We start from the raw sequence: 18,076 nt of genomic DNA, 5'->3' as shown, positions 1-18,076 counted from the left end.
CAAACAGCTGAGCAAACTCCCCACATAATGTCCCCGAGTAGACGGAATCAAAACATGCATTAAGACAGCCGCCGATATCCAGCCGCTTTTCCATTATCCGCAAATCTACATCCAGATCTGTCCAATTTTAGGAGCAGAAAATCATCTAAACACATGGCGCGAGTAGAGCTTGGATTTAGGAGCGGCTTTCTTGTATTTGGTGGGTAAAATAATACAATTGTGTAACAATTATTATTGCGTATTTGTATTCCACCAATTATCAGAACTTACCCAATCAAACCAACAGGAGACTTTGCTTATCACATAAAATAAATCAGCTATCACATTACAACAGCGCTTTCCAAAATAAAGACAAAAAATAACCACCTTCAGTTTTTCTACAGGTTGGTTTGCCTCCCTTTAATAGGAACCTGTCACCAGATTTGGGCCTTCCAAACTAATACTAGTGCAGCATTCTATAAAGGTGTACGTTACCCCCTGACCCCCCTGTAGACTCCAAAAATACCTATAGAAAATCTCCTGCCCTGTATGGAAATTGTCCGGTCTGGTCCGATGTGCATCCTAATCTGCGCCTCCTGTCCCTACTTTCTCCCTCCTCCTGTGCTGATTGATGTATTGTAGATGATGCCATTCATGTAAGCAGACAAAATCTCGCTCCTGTGCAGACATTTTCCCACTCGCGGAGGTGTGGCGCCCCTGAGGCTTCAGTCACCACAAGGTATTGAATCTCACTTAAGGTGTAGTACTCATCCCGGGTAAGGAAGGGGTTAACCTCTGGTGTTTTCCACATTCACACACAACATACAGTTACGTGCTAGGGTAGACAGGGGGTGGCCTTCAGGAGGCATGTGACTTTCCAGTCACTAGGACAACCAACTGGTGGGCGGGCAGCACTTGGGGGAAAGGAAAGAGCATCTTCTCACATAGTCAGTCAACCCCGGGCACAGCTCAAGGTAGGGAGACAATTCGGGACCTCAGTCCAAACCTACCTTTTAAACTTCTGGGAGTGCAGGGGAATCCCATGGTCCACAGCACGTGCAGGAAACGCCCTCAGCTCGTTCAATAAACCATACATTGGAGTGGAGGGACATCCTACCAGGAAGGACACACAGTGGGAGCACTGGTGGTGACTTCTGAACTATCCAGGATTGGCTGGAGCCTATCATAGTGGAAACCGGCACTCCAAGGGTGACGACAGTTGCAGTGAGTAAAGAGAACTTTGAACCGCAGCCCATGCGTCATCCCTGTCATTGCCGGCGTTGACATCCCGCTCTCTGGTGCTATCGGCCACTACTGCCACCTCCATCATCCTCCCCGGGGCCTAGCTCTACCTGTGGATAGATGAAACAACCGAGCTGCGTCACCATCTCCCCCGGAAGAAAGCGACATCCCGCAGCGGCGGCTCCCGTCATAGCCGCATACCACAGGTGGCGTCACGAGACCACAACTCCTAACATCTCCTTCTCACCTTCATCCCTTCGTGGACACCTCGGGGCCACGAAGCTGGGCCAGGTCGCTGTGACATCCCTAAGACCTCCATCACTGGCCTGGTGACTAGTAAAACCCCGGCCCCGTGGGGTGCCTCAGAGGCGCACTTAGCTTTGCCTTAACATAGGTGCGCCTGCGTGAACTGGCAAGTTCCCTGCGCAGGCTCGAGATTTTGCCCGGTAACGTGGATGATGTCACCCGCTTCATCCTCATCGCCGGGCAAAATCTTGCGTCTCAGCAGAGAACTCGCCGGTTCACGCATGTACACCTATGCTTTAGAATCTGCCCACAACAAGGCAAAGCAAAATGCGCCTTCGCAAGCCGAGAATATGAAGATTTTGCCCACCTACGTGGATGGCATTTGAGGCGTCATCCATGTCAATCATCACAGGAGGACAGCGAAAGGAGGGACAGGAGGCGCAGATTAGGACGCCCATCGGATCGGACAATTTACATACATAGTGGCAGATTTTATAAAGGTGTTTGTGGGGTCTCGGGGGGTCAGGGGGTAACGTGCACTTTTATGGAATGCAGCACAGGTGCTGCTTAAGATGCTAATTTTAGTTTAGAAGACCAAAATCTGGTGACGGGTTCCCTATAATGCTAATCCTAATTATTATCGAGTAACATATAAATTATAATGCAGATCCTACAGAAAAGAAGAGCTGATAACTTATCAATGATAAGCAATCGCTGCTCCTTCCGATAAGGCCATGTTCACATGAGTGTATAAAAAAAAATAGTGCAAGTTTCATCCAATAAATCCTGCCGGGATTTGGGTGTTATCGATATGCAAAAAGTTTGGCATTTGATTGTATACATCAGCATATATTAAAGTGTAGACCAAATATACAGCTGTTGTAACTGGATACCAGTCCAAGACTGATCTGTTAACCTGCTATTGGGAAATAGATGGGAACCCGGATAGCTGAAAAATCTGATACCGGCCTCGGGTGGATTTCTTTATATGTTCGGATGATGTAGCCGTCCCTTCCTTAGGCTGCAAAGAGAAAAGCATAATCTATGTGAGAATAATAACCGTTACCGTTACTTAGTAGGTGTTGAAGGCGAAGCCATAAATCTCTTTAATGGAATGGCTGTAACGTTATAGTGACTAATTAGGTATATATAGCAATAAACTCTCCTGCCAGGATGATTCCATACAGCTTAATCCCAACAATTACATTAATCAAAATATTTAAGTAGAGAAGACACAACCTGCACAAGTGATCTGCACAGGCCAGCCCGCCATCTTAAGAAGGTATGAAGACATCTGAGGACTAAGTGGGGGGATACTGGCAGGAGAGTCAGATGTTTTGAAGACCTGTACGGTTATTTAGATTATTTGCTGTCCTTAGTTGGAGGCATGGAAGCTGTGAATGATTTAAGGTAGCGCATTATAGAGGAAAAGTGCAGCACGATAGAAGATCGTGTAAAGCATGGAAACTGTGAATGATTTAAGGGAGAACATTCTAGAGGAGAAGTGCAGCATGAGAGAAGATTGTGTAAAGCATATAAACTGTGAATGATTTAAGGGAGGGCATTCTAGAGGAAAAGTGCAGCATGAGAGAAGATTGTGTAAAGCATATAAACTGTGAATGATTTAAGGGAGGGCATTCTAGAGGAAAAGTGCAGCATGAGAGAAGATTGTGTAAAGCATATAAACTGTGAATGATTTAAGGGAGAGCATTCTAGAGGAAAAGTGCAGCATGAGAGAATATTGTGTAAAGCATATAAACAGGGAATGATTTAAGGCAGTGCATCCTAGAGGGAATGTGCAGCATGAAAGAATTTTGTGTAAAGCATATAAACTGTGAATGATTTTAGGGAGGGCATTCTAGAGGAAAAGTGCAGCATGAGAGAAGATTGTGTAAAGCATGGAAACTGTGAATGATTTTAGGGAGGGCATTCTAGAGGAAAAGTGCAGCATGAGAGAAGATTGTGTAAAGCATATAAACTGTGAATGATTTTAGGGAGGGCATTCTAGAGGAAAAGTGCAGCATGAGAGAAGATTGTGTAAAGCATATAAACTGTGAATGATTTTAGGGAGGGCATTCTAGAGGAAAAGTGAGGCATGCAAGAACATTGTGTAAAGCATATAAACGGTGAATGATTTAAGGGAGTGCATCCTAGAGGGAATGGGCAGCAGGAAAAGATTGTGTAAAGCATATAAAATGTGAATGATTTTAGGGAGGGCATTCTAGAGGAAAAGTGCAGCATGTGAGAAGATTGTGTAAAGCATATAAACTGTGAATGATTTAAGGGAGAGCATTCTAGAGGAAAAGTGCAGCATGTGAGAAGATTGTGTAAAGCATATAAACTGTGAATGATTTAAGGGAGGGCATTCTAGAGGAAAAGTGCAGCATGTGAGAAGATTGTGTAAAGCATATAAACTGTGAATGATTTAAGGGAGGGCATTCTAGAGGAAAAGTGCAGCATGTGAGAAGATTGTGTAAAGCATATAAACTGTGAATGATTTAAGGGAGTGCATCCTAGAGGAAAAGTGAGGCATGCAAGAACATTGTGTAAAGCATATAAACGGTGAATGATTTAAGGGAGTGCATCCTAGAGGGAATGGGCAGCAGGAAAAGATTGTGTAAAGCATATAAAATGTGAATGATTTTAGGGAGTGCATTCTAGAGGAAAAGTGCAGCATGAGAGAAGATTGTGTAAAGCATGGAAACTGTGAATGATTTAAGGGAAAGCATGCTAGAGGAATAGTGCAGCACGAGAGAAGATTGTATTAAGAATACTGGTGGATTAAAGTCTGTTCCCAATAGTCAGATATACAGTACATTATACCTTACCCATGATTTATTAACTTGCTTCTCCCAGATTAAAAATAGCAAATGTATCTTAATGAATTTAGGGGGCCCCATAAGGAACGTTAAGATGAGGCCCCTGACTGCAGCTGATTAAAACCTTCATTGGTGACCATGCAGAGATTAGACTTATCCTTATTGCCTTCTCCTAAATCTCTTACACTCTTCTGATTCTCCGATTCGACCCGTGCCTGAAAGAAAGGGCCATTTCCCAGCCCTCACTCATAGGTTATGTGGACGTCTTCCCTTATTTATACAGCCATGGCTGCCTCCAGGTGTACGATTTTTCGTCTTTGTGTTCCAAGAGCTAGAACGTTGTTGTTGTTGTTGTTGTTGTTATTATTATCGGTCAGTAGTCATATCAGGTCTTAGGGGATTTTTTTCTGTGTATTTTTCCTTTAAGTTTTTATCAGCATTTTGTGGCCCATGTTTAAATAAATATAACCACCCCTTTACTATATATTTAGCCTATATTATATTTTATGTATTTTGTTCTCCAAATTGGGCTTGAAACCGAGTTCACTTGTACAATACACAGCAATATTGAAATTTTGCTGTGCATTGTAAATTCAGTCCTTCAATAAACCTCTGCCAACCCCCCACTCCCTGGCTGCCTTAATACCACCAGCACTCCACAGTCATGTTGTGGGTCTGATGGGACACCCTTCAGCATTTGCCACCTCTTAATGGCATTGTAACAAGTTAGGAAGTCATCAATAGAATTGGGGATAACATCTGGATCACTGGGGGTCTGCCCGCTGGAACCGCTACCGATCTAGAGAATCTGGGCACTGAAGAGCCCCTTGTGAATGGAGCAGTGGTCGATCATGCGCAGTGTTGCTCCTTTTATTTTTTATGGGACCACCGAAGATGGTGGCTGGTCTTCTGCACTCCTGGAAGAACAAATGGAGCAATGATGTGCATTGTAGCCCACCGCTCCATTCACATAAGCCTCTTTAGAACTTAGGAGGGGGATCCATGTTTTTGAATACCCAATGATCGGGAAATTGGATAGTTAATGACTTTCACACTTGGCAAAACCCCTTTAAATGTCACTGTCCGGATGGACCACAGCGTCTGAGATGTTAGACCGCCATGATTGGAGCTAAGTCACATCACAGCAGTTAGACTTCGTTGGCAGCTGTATGACACTGCCAACACTCAAGGTGCATGGAGCTGGTGTACCGGGCAGCTCCATACACTGTGTACCGGGGCCGCTCCATACACTGTGTACCGGGGCCGCTCCACGCACTGTGTACCGGGGCCGCTCCACGCACTGTGTACCGGGGCCGCTCCACGCACTGTGTACCGGGGCCGCTCCACGCACTGTGTACCGGGGCCGCTCCACGCACTGTGTTCCAGGCCGCTCCACGCACTGTGTTCCAGGCCGCTCCACGCACTGTGTTCCAGGCCGCTCCACGCACTGTGTTCCAGGCCGCTCCACGCACTGTGTTCCAGGCCGCTCCACGCACTGTGTTCCAGGCCGCTCCACGCACTGTGTTCCAGGCCGCTCCACGCACTGTGTTCCAGGCCGCTCCACGCACTGTGTTCCAGGCCGCTCCACGCACTGTGTTCCAGGCCGCTCCACGCACTGTGTACCGGGGCCGCTCCACGCACTGTGTACCGGGGCCGCTCCACGCACTGTGTACCGGGGCCGCTCCACGCACTGTGTACCGGGGCCGCTCCACGCACTGTGTACCGGGGCCGCTCCACGCACTGTGTACCGGGGCCGCTCCACGCACTGTGTACCGGGGCCGCTCCACGCACTGTGTACCGGGGCCGCTCCACGCACTGTGTACCGGGGCCGCTCCACGCACTGTGTACCGGGGCCGCTCCACGCACTGTGTACCGGGGCCGCTCCACGCACTGTGTACCGGGGCCGCTCCACGCACTGTGTACAGTGGATGTCAAAAATTGAAACCTGAGCAGAGGGGGCCTGGTATTTGCCCGGGTTTGCTAGGTCCCTTCGCCGGCTTTCTAAGCTGCCGTTTTGTTTCTTAGTGGAGCATATTAGCCATGCAGCCCTCTAGGAAAGCTGGATACTTCCCAAAATGACCGGTCACCTGATTGCAGTTACATCATCCACTACAATCTATTCTGAAATGTGGTGAAGGTGGAAAAATGTCCTTTTTGTCCTTGTTTTAGTAAAAGTGCTTCAGATATTTTATTGCTATTCTATAACTCTTCAGACAGAAAAATGGCCTTTTTTTAAGATTTGGTGTTAACTCGCTCAGAAAGATTGTGTTCCATAAAACTGTAATTTAATGTGGGTTAACGAGTCCTCGGATCGGCCTGTGAGCACAAGATGGAGAGGAAAGAACAGCTGCGCGGTGTACGGGGACATTTATTACCGAGACTACAGAGAACATTTATCAAAACTGTCTAAAAGGAAAAAGCTGTTGTCCATAGCAACCAATAACAGCGCAGCTTTCATTTTACCAGAGCTGAATAGAAAATGAAAGCTGTTCTGTGATTGGTTGCTATGGGTAACAAAGACAGTAAGGCCCAATATTCCTAGTAATTTAATGGGATCTTCCAGGAGGCCCAAATATTGCAACTCGGCCTTATTAGTTCTCAGACACTGACCGGTCTGGAATAAATTTGAAACTCTCACATGTCCTGCTTAACATTGACCTCAAAGATATAGGGCTTGTGTAAATGTACCCACAATGAGTGTTAAAGGGAACCTGTCACCAGATTTAGCCCCTATAAGCTGCGGCCACCACCCGTGAGCTCTTATATACGGTATTCTAGAATACCGTATATAAGAGCCCAGGCCGTTATGTATATCATAAAAAACACCTTTATTATACTCCCCTGTTGGGCGGTCTGGTCCGATGGGTGTCGCTGCTCTCGGTCCGGCGCTTCCTTCCTCCCTCCCTCCCAACACCGTCCTCCTTCACAGCTCCTTGTGGATGACACATCCTATGTCATCCACACAGAGTCTGCCATTGAGGTCCTTCGCATGTGCACTACTCTCTCCCCTGCTGAGATCAGAGCAAAGTACTGTAATCAGCCGCTGCGGGGAAAGATTGAATACCGCCTGCTCATGCGCACTACAATACTTTGATCTGCTCTTAACAGGGCAGAGAAAAGTGCGCATGCACAGGAGCTCAATGGAGGCCTCCGTGCGTATGAAGTAGGGTTGTCATCCACACGGAGCTGGGAAGGAGGACGGCGATGGAAGGAAGAGAGAAGGCGCCGGACCGGGACCAGCAACACCCATCAGACCCGAACCACAAAATGCACCAAAAATGCATGCGTTTTTTTGGTGTGTTTTTCTGCCAGAAGGTGCAGATTTCATGCAGAAAGTTTTCTGCACCAAATCTGCAGCGTGTGCACATACCTTACAAATGATTTTTAGACATTTAAGTGCAGGACAAAAAGTTTTATAGATGCCACTTAGTTAAATCCACCTAAAACCGCAACATACCGCGGTAAAACCGCATGCAGATTTTGGGTGCGTTTATTTTGCCGCATTTGCAGAATTCTGGCAGAGACTGCGTATTTTGCTTAAGAAACACATTTACCCAGTGCGCACAGACCCTAAGGCGTCATTCTGTCGTGTTTTACACACACACACACACACACACACACACACACACACACACACACACACACACACATACATACACACACACACACACACACACACACACACACACACACACACCTACACCTACACCTACACACACACATATACAGTACAGACCAAAAGTTTGGACACACCTCATTCTTTATTTTCAGGACTCTGAAAATTGTAAATTCACATTGAAGGCATCAAAACTACGGATTAAAACATGTGGAATGAAATACTTAGTGTGAAACAACTGAAAATATGTCTTATAGTCTAGGCTCTTCAAAGTAGCCTCCTTTTGCTTTGATTACTGCTTTGCACACTCTTTGCATTCTCTTGATGAGCTTCAAGAGGTAGTCATCGGAAATGGTTTTCCAACAGTCTTGAAGCAGTTCCCAGAGATACTTAGCACTTGTTGGCCCTTTTGCCTTCACTCTGCGGTCCAACTCACCACAAACCATCTCGATTGGGTTCAGGTCTGGTGACTGTGGAGGCCAGGTCATCTGGCGTAGCACCCCATCACTCTCCTTCTTGGTCAAATAGCCCTTACACAGCCTCAAGGTGTGTTTGGGGTCATTGTCCTGTTGAAAAATAAATGATGGTCCAACTAAACGCAAACCGGATGGAATAGCACGCCGCTGCAAGATGCTGTGGTAGCCATGCTGGTTCACTATGCCTTCAGTTTTGAATAAATCCCCAACCGTGTCACCAGCAAAGCCCCCCCACACCATCACACCTCCTCCACCATGCTTCACGGTGGGAACCAGCCATGTAGAGTCCATCCGTTCACCTTTTCTACAAAGACACGGTGGTTGGATCCAAAGATCTCAAATTTGGACTCATCAGACCAAAGCACAGATTTCCACTGCTCTAATGTCCATTCCTTGTGTTCTTTAGCCCATACAAGTCTCTTGTTGCCTGTCCTTAGCAGTGGTTTCCTAGCATCTATTTTACCATGAAGGCTGCTGCACAAAGTCTCCTCTTAACAGTTGTTCTAGAGATAAGGGGTGTGTCCAAACTTTTGGTCTGTACTGTATATATATCTATATACAGTACAGTAAATATATATATATATATATATATATATATATATATATATATATAATATATATATGTCGCGGGCGGAGGAGGGGACGCCGCTCTCTCCCTCTGCTGCTCGGGTCCGGCTGCCGCGGCTGCTGCGGCCTGCCGCTGCTCGGTGGCTCGAGCGATGGGCCGGATTCCGGGGACTCGAGTGGCGCTCCTCGCCCGTGAGTGAAAAGGGGAATTGGTGTTTTGGGATAGTTTATTGTCCGTGACGCCACCCACGGTTGTGGTGATTTGTTAACACCACCGCTGCTCTGTATGGGAAGCCCGGGAGTGATGGTATGGAGCAGCCAGTTGTTGTGTTGCCCCTCCGTGGGTAGGGGTTGGTGATCCCGGGACCCAGTGATGGGGTGTTGGATGGTGGACAGGCGGGCTATGGGGCCTGTGGAGGTGCAGGGGCGCAGGGGCAGCGCTGTGCCACACGGCACGGAGGTACTCACTCAGCCAGTAAACACGACACAGTTCTCGGTAAACAAACGGCTGATTGGACGGGTCCCTCGGACGGTTCACTGTGCTGATGTTCCCTGCAGTTAGCGGTGACTGTCTCTTCCCTGCACCTATGAAAGTCTCTTTGGTAGCGATGGGTTCCCACCGGTTACCCACTTCTCGGCTTCAAGCTGGGCCGAAGGAGCTCTACTCTTGCCCGCAGGCACTGGCCCTGGGAAACTGATGCCTTGGCGGTGGCGGTGTCTCCCCTCATCGGTCGGACTGTTGCCTTCGGGACTTGGTTGTTAGGAGACAGACGTCCCCTTCACTGACGGATTTGGCAAATTATGGCGACTCCTAGCCTTGCCGGGATCCGAAAGGCCCCTGCCCTGGTGCTGACTGTTCTTCGTATACTGCTCCGGTACCGCCGGGTCACCACCCGTCCGCGGTCCTTCCAGCAACCTCCGAGCAGTCCCCCTGCAGACTATCACCGCCGTCTGCTGACCTTGCTGTCACAGTCCAGGGCACACACCCCGGACCAACTTCAGGCTTTACTACTGTCACTTTCCACTGTCTCTACTCTCACTCTTTACTCCTTCTACTTCCTCCTCCTAAACTCATCTCCTTACTCCTTCACTTCCCTAGCTTAACTCTACTCTAGCCCTCAGCTAGACTTCAACTGCCTGGTTCTCCCGCCTCCAGGGCTGTGAACTCCTCGGTGGGCGGAGCCAACCGCCTGGCCCACCCCCTGGTGTGGACATCAGCCCCTGGAGGAAGGCAACAAGGATTTTGGGTTAGCTTGATGTACCTGCAGGGAATGTGGGGTGCGTGTGGTGTTGTGACCTGTGACCCCTAGCTTGCCCAGGGCGTCACATATATCATAGATAGATATATATATATATATATATATATATATATATATATATATATATATATATATCTCTATCTATCTATCTATCTCTCTCTCTCTCTCTCTCTCTCTCTCTCTCTCTCTCTCTCTCTCTCTCTCTCTCTCTCTCTCTCTCTCTCTCTCTCTCTCTCTCTCTCTCTCTCTCTCTCTCTCTCTCTCTCTCTCTCTCTCTCTCTATATATATATATATATATATATATATATATATATATATATATATATATATATATATATATATATATATATATATATATATATATATATATATATATATATATATATATCTCCTGTATTTTTTTTTGTTTTTGTTTTGTGGACCAAGTTTTCTCCCCAAACAGAATATTACCCAACAATTTAGATCAAATTTTTTTTATTCGACTTGGCGGGTCATCTTGTCCCTTGTCATCTGAGCATTGTCCGTTTTTATTATGCTTTGATAAGTAGGAAAAGCGTGAATTTATGAATGACTTTTGAATGAAGTCTAATGGATCTTGGCTCTTACAGACCGAATCACAGGCGTAAAGGTGGAGTTCCCCTTTAACACGCCGGTCGCGTGTCTTGCCATCCAGCATCGCTTGTAAAATATCTGGTCTAAATGAAGCTGGGACTTGAGAGCGCAGCATAAATAATCCAGCTTCCAGCAATCTCTGCAGTTTTATTTCATGGCTCCTATTCTTATCAATATTTGATTCACAAATAAATGGCAGGCGCTTGTGTTAATTATTTTCTCATGTTGCAGGGGATGAATACATTGCAGCGAAACGCGTCCCCATTTGCCAAGCTTCCTGCATGCGGCATGTACATATTTTATTTACACATCTGTCTACCTTGCACTTCTGAAATTAATCCCCCCCTTCTCATATAATGGCGGGGCGTGCAGAATTTTGCAACCTGCTTGCCTAATGAAATGGTTAACTCCTCAGTGCTGCAGGCATCAGCACCTTCCAGGATTACGCCATGAATGCTGGGATTTGCTGGAGCCTTCTCTGTTAGGAGGATTTCCAAAGATATATTTATTGTATAAGATCTCTGCTGACTCGCAGTGAATGAGACCATGATGATCTGCGTCCAGCTGACAGTCTGGGGCTCTGTAATGAGCAGCACATTGTCAAGATGGTGTTCAGCCTCTTTCCATTCATTAATGTGCCGCCCCTGCAGCGGTTCGAACCGCTCGGATCCGGGGGTGATTATTCGTGGCTCGAGGGTCTCCGGACCCGGGGGCCAGGGGCCACACTCAAATGAAGAGGGGAGAATTTACAGTGGAGATATAGTTCGTGATGCCACCCGTGGTGTACGGTAATCGGAAGTACCGCCGCTGCCTTTGGGAGTACCCAGTGTGATGGAGGGGGCAGCAAAGATGTCGTCGCCCTCCACGGGTAGGGGAAGGCCTCGGGACTCGGTGGGATGCCGTGGAATGCAGGGGCCACTCAGATACTCACTCAGTCAATAAGCAGACTTTGACAACCGGGTAAACCAAATCTCGGGGTATCGCTGCCACTTGAGGGGAACTCGTCTGGGTCTCGTCCCCTATGGTGTTGCCTGGTGATCAGTTTCCTACCTCCTGGCACTAAGTTTAACTTCAACGTGGTGGCCCAGTAGTCTGAAACTTGCCGGGCCCCGCTCCCCACTGTGGCTAAGTATGGGAGCTTGCTCTCAGGGCTCACGCTTGGGAATTTCTGGACCGTTTGTTTGGAAGGCCCTATCCTCCTTGTTGCGCTAATGCCCCAATTCTGGAGCGGGTGGGAACAGATTTTAAAGGCTCCGTTCTCCTCAGGTTAATTCCCGGGTTGCCTGAAGCTTCTCCCCGACCTACGGTCTGTGTACCCCGCCGTGCCTTCGGTCCTGGACTGGTGACAGTGCTAGGCTGCTGTTCGTCCTCCTTGACAGATCCAGGCACCTAGCCGCAATCCCCTGCGATTAGGGGTCCGACTCTGCTAGGTCCAGACCACCGTCTGCAACCTAGACAGCTTCTCTTGGGAGCCACCACTTCCAACCTCCTCTGAGCTCCTCACAGCTCGAGGGCTACTTCCCAGCTCTCCACTCACTGACTGACTAACTACACTACTCCCCTCCCTGACCCCCCAAGTGGGCGACTCTTTTCCACTCAAGCTGTCCACTGGTGTGTCTGGTGGGTGTGGTGCAGGGTGTATCTAGGATTTGATTTGCTGTTGGAGGCAACACCATAAGATAGGGACCCAGAACCATGATGGACTTGGAATACTGCACGGAAGGGCAGTTTGTGCAGTTCCCTGTGACGACCTGATAGTCCAGGGGCGTCACATTAACAGCAATCAGAGATCTTGAAAAAAGTAGAAAGGAGGCGATGTATAGCAAATTTGGGACTGTTGGCCACATTAACCCTACTTAAAGGGGTTGTCCAGAATTTAACAATTGATGAACCGTCTGTAAAATAGGTCATCAGTATAAGATTGTGAGAGTCCGACACCTCCACCGATCAACTGAAATCCACCGGAAATCGGTAATTGTACAGTAGCCCAATATAGTGCTAAATGACCACTTGTCATGATTGCACTATATCTCCTCATTCACCTGAATGGCAGAGTACTATTCATCTGATCTTGGCAATGCTGGGTGCCAGACTCCCAGTGATCTCCTATTGATGACCTTTTCCAGGATAGGTCATCAATTAAAGGGATTGACCACTACCTTGTTGCTGGAAGTTCTGGGGTTGCCGCTGCACAGCAGCGCCATCATTTCTCTAGTGGCTATAGCCGGGTACTGCAGATCCATCCACTATTCAGAATAGCAAGGGATGGATCTGCAGTACCCGTCCGTGACCACTATGGTTTTGATGGAGCTGCTGTGCTTCGGCGACATCCCAGAACTTCCGTCCGCCCTTTGTGTCGTTAACCGCTTATCGATGGTGGTGCCGAGAGTCGTACCCCCACCGATCAGATAGGGATGGCCTATCCCAAGAGTAAGCCAATAAACATAAAAGTAATAGACAACCCCTTTAAATAAATAGGGCAGGGTGCAACCTGTGGATAAGGTGGACAACACTAATTTTAGAGGAAAGGAGCCATTGTTTTCCATTCCGGACAACCCCTTTAAATGCTACAGGACTTATATGTATCATAGCATCATCACAATATATCAGTATGTATGAGGAAAATTAGATTGTGAGCTCCTGAGGACAGACCAATGAATGGAGCCGACCCTGTGGGATATGTTGCCTTTATTCCATATATGATAAGTGGATGCGGTTTCCCCTTCCCATGATATCCGTCTTCCCTCCCTTCGCTGTGTATCTTCCGTGCCCGGTTCATGTTCCCGTTGGTAATTTTGCTTTCTAATATTTTCGACTGCAGGATTTAATAACGTGACTATTGATTTTTCTATGAAATTACTTGTTATCTTCATAATTGCGATGGTTTATGTCATAAGCCGCACGGTTTTGTGATTCCCGGCCTGTGAGCGATGCGTTGCGTTGTATCTCAGCCTCTATTATGAAGGATCTCATCTTGGAATTGGAGACTTCTTTCATAAAGGTACATTTTTAAAGGAACGCAGCTATTTTCTACCTGTGGCTATCCACAGGCTGCGTGGGCATGCTTGGAGTTGTAGTTTTCTCAGCTGGAGAGCCATCGGTAGGAGAGCACTGATCTAATAATGATGCAAATAAATAGTGTCCAAACAGGTAGGAAAAAAAAAGAAAAAATATTTATTCCTCCTAATTCATAATGGCTTTATAATAACGGTAGGTTGAATCGTTGCTATTATGTATTAGGAGGGATAAATATTTTTTCTATTTTCCACCTTACTACCCATTTACACGCTCTCGACTTGTCAATCTGGATTCCTTGTGTGTCGCCCCAGGGCTATGGGGTACTCTGTCCCGGGCCGTACATGCACGGGGATACTGTCTCACGGTTGTGTAATGGCCGATGCCCGGTTCCGTGACCCTGGGGACGCTTTTTAAAGGGGATTTATATACAGGGGAGATGAAAGTTTGTATTGTGACGCCACTTGTGGGTTGCGGTTATGGTGATGGAACCGCCGCTACAGTCTGTTACCACTGGGGCTGATGGTGGCAGCCTGGATGGTAGATCCTCCGCAAGTAGGGCCGGGCCCCGGGGAGTGAATGGTGGGATCCGGCGCACAAAGAAGGGAGACCACACGATGGGGATGCAGTGCAACTCTCGTTTTTACTCACGGTGGTGTTGAGCTGTGGCCCTGAGGACGGCTGGTTCAGACCCCTGGTCCCTTTTGTCCCAGTGCCGGTGTGGTGACCTGGTGGCCGCTTTCCCCGGCACCTCTCACTGGTTAGTGGGACCCCGTAGCTTGGAGCGTTTGTGGGTTCCTCACGGTCTTTTGGCAGTCTCTTGTCCGTACGGCGGGCAATGCGAACCCTGTAGGGGCGGTGTTCTGTACCGGTCCCTGGCTCTATCTTTACTCCTGGTGCCCCCGGATTCTTGGGTCAGTGAGGTCTTTGAAGGTCCCCTCACTGTGTAGGTATTTGTCAGGTAGCCTGAAGGATTCACCTGACCTAGGGCCCTGTGCCCCGTCTGTGCTCTTGTGACGCCCTGGACTAGCCAGGTAGTCACAGTTAGGCCCCCACACAACAACCTTCCCCTAAAAAGGGTACCATCAGCCAACCTAAAACCCTGAGTCACCCCTCTCAGGTTCTGACGTACACACCAGGGGGGCAGAGCCAGGTGGTTGGCCCCGCCCACCGAACAGTTCGGAGTACCCTGAGGCGGGAAAAACAGAGAGTTCTCTGTGGGGAGTGAAAGGGAGAGGAAGGAGAAGAGTAGGGAGAGTGACGGATGACAGAGGAAAAGAGAAGGTCTGTCAGGGGTCCGGGTCGTAGCCCAGACACCCTGTGACTCTGAGGCAGACGGTGGTGGCCACCTGCAGGAGCTGGGATTACAGCCGGTGGAACCGTACGGACCGGGGACGGGCGATGGCTCGCCGGTACCGAACCAGGGAACTAATTGGAAACCGGAGCACCAGGAGGGGTACTCGGACCCAGTTTGAGGCCCAAAAACAACTGGGCTGAGTCAAATCAACTGATTGAGGACTGGACTTGAGGTCCCTTCCCATCCAAGGCCTGACTGAAGACAACAGCCCACCCCAACAAGGATAGAAAGCCACCAAAGGGCCAGAGATCCAAAGGGCCAGCGTCTGCAGGCAAACGGGTTCCTCAGCACACATCCAGCTGGGGAGCAGACTACCGTCGCTGAAGCGTAGGCAGTCGAACACATACACAAAAAGGTGCAGGAGAAAGGAGGCAACCACCTGCCCTAGAAAAAGGGGAGAAACGCAGCCGGCTCCGGGCACCGTCCACCATCTTGTTTGGTTTACCAGAGACTCAGCGTATCTGTGATAGTTAGTACACCAGTGCCCTCGGGCCGAGCACCGCACCAACACTGCCCTACACCAACAATTTACAGCGACCCCTTGGGACCCGGGACAATCACCCCTACCCACGGAGGGGTTAACACCAAGCTGCGTAACACCGTCCCTGGGAGCCTAGTCAACTGCAGCGGTGGTGTCTATCCATTCACCACAACCCGTGGGTGGCGTCACGAACTCAAATCCCCCCTACAAACAACCACGGCTCCGGCCGTGGACCTCCCCACCGAAGTCCCTGCGTGTAGCGCCAACCCCCTTTCAGAGCGACGTGACCCCCGGGGGTCCGCGAGGAGCTCGAGCCACCCACCGACGAGAACGGATCCGAGCGGCTCGACAGCCGGCCGAGCCCCAGGGCGGTTCACTCTGGTTCCAGCCACTCTTCTTGCCACCTGGGTCGCTGCTACACAAGACTGTCTGAAGACACGTCCGTCCCCTTCAACTGTCACTACCGGATTCCCTCGTCTGAGTGTCTGTGTCTGTTTATCCCCTCCCACCGGGCTGCCTTCTAGTGGACTGGACTGGCACCACCTCTGGGTGGCCATCCATTGGGTCCCTGACTAGTCAGTCATCCCTAATTGGGAGTTGGAACTGGGGCTGTTATGTGTGTTGGTGGTACCGGCACTGGTCTTTAAGGTCCTTGGGGGTAGGCCCTGCATCTATGCCAGGATGCAGAACCTAGTAGTGCCTTGACTGGTTCAGAGGCACTACACTTGGTTTGTGGATTTTGCGTCATCCTCATGGAAGAGTGATGATGATGAGTGCTGCTGACAATCACACGGATCTAATAAATCACAAAGGATTTCATAGAAGTCAAATCCCCCTGTATTTGGAATCCAACTATAGTGCATGCTCCTGGATCCCCATGAAACCAGTTATTTCTCTGCATTTTTGGTTGTTTTGACAACAGATTTTCTGATTTGTTATTAACAAAAAGTCCTGCAGCTTTCCAATATTACCTAAAATTTAATTTCCTCACCTCTTGTATCCTCGTATTAAAGGGACTCTCAGCACAGGATGATTGTTCAATCCAAGTACAGACGCCCGGTTCATCGTGGTGTGGCTGAACATTTAAAGGGGTTGTCCACTACTTTTACATTGATGGCTTAGCCTTAGGATAGCTCATCAATGTCTGATCGGTCGGGGTCCGACGCCCGGCAACCCCCCACCGATCAGCTGCTCTAGGTCCCGGCAACAACAGCAAGCAGCCAGAATTGCTTAGTCTACATTTCTGGGGGGGTTTCTGACAAGATGGGGGATGGGGTGCAGAGTGTACATTAATGAGAAAACAATGAACTTTTTTGAATTACCAAATGACTGCAATGAAACAAAGAGTGAAAAATTTAAAGGGGTCTGAATACTTTCTGTGCCCACTGTATATTACAAAGTTTAGTATATTCACTTGTGCAATTGATTTATTTAAAGTTAGTTGACATCACAGTTCTCATTTAAGAAAACAGCAGACCCAGCCCAGTTTCATAAGTGGCATTATTTTAATGCTGGACAACCCCATTAAATAAGAGTTTGATACAATTATATCCAGTTTAAACAGTTTAGACTCCAGACTAAAGCCTGCTTTACACCATACGATCCAGCATACGATATCGTATGCGATCGTACCCGCCCCCATCGTATGTGTGGCATGTTCAATTTGTTGAACGTGTCGCACAAACGAGTAACCCCCGTCACACGTACCTACCCGTCCATACGACCTCGATGTGGGCGGCAAACGTCCACTTCCTGAAGTGGGAGGGACGTTCGGCGTCACATCGACGTCACGCAGCAGCCGGCCAATAGAAGCGGAGGGGCGGAGCTGAGCGGGACATAAACATCCCGCCCACATTCTTCCTTCCGCATTGCCGGCAGGAGCCGCAGGACTCAGGTAAGATCTGTTCATCGTTCCCGGGGTGTCACAGGCTGCGATGTGCGCTACCCCGGGTACGATGAACAATCTGACGTTCAATTTTTAGGAATTGAACGACGTGCATGTGATGAACGTTTTACCGTTCAATCGCACGTAGCTGTTACATGCTATAATATAACTTACGATGCCAGATGTGCGTCACTTACAACGTGACCCCACCGACACATTGTAACATATATTGTAGTGTGTAAAGCGCCCTTTATACTTTGTAACAAACCCTCTACCTACTGTATCCTCACCCATCCCTTGTAGACTGTGAGTGCTCGCGGACAGGGTCCTCTCTACTCCTGTAGACTGTGAGCCCTCGCGGGCAGGGTTCTCTCTCCTCCTGTAGACTGTGAGCCCTCGCGGGCAGGGTCCTCTCTCCTACTGTAGACTGTGAGCCTCGGGGGAAGGGTCCTCTCTCCTCCAGTACACTGTGAGCTCTCGCGGGCAGGGTCCTCTCTCCTCCTGTAGACTGTGAGCCCTCG

At 48.6% G+C, this 18,076-nt stretch overlaps 1 protein-coding gene across 1 annotated transcript in view; it reads left to right on the top strand.

The window, feature by feature from the left end:
* Window positions 1–18,076, top strand: part of NELL1 (neural EGFL like 1) — a 784,769-nt gene that overhangs the window by 212,976 nt on the left and 553,717 nt on the right. The gene's annotated exons all lie outside the window — the stretch shown is intronic.

Source organism: Anomaloglossus baeobatrachus, chromosome 10 (genome assembly GCF_048569485.1).
Source record: "Anomaloglossus baeobatrachus isolate aAnoBae1 chromosome 10, aAnoBae1.hap1, whole genome shotgun sequence".
Lineage (NCBI taxonomy): Eukaryota > Metazoa > Chordata > Amphibia > Anura > Aromobatidae > Anomaloglossus > Anomaloglossus baeobatrachus.
Note: the sequence above shows the minus strand (reverse complement) of the source record. Positions and strands in the feature narration are given on the sequence as shown.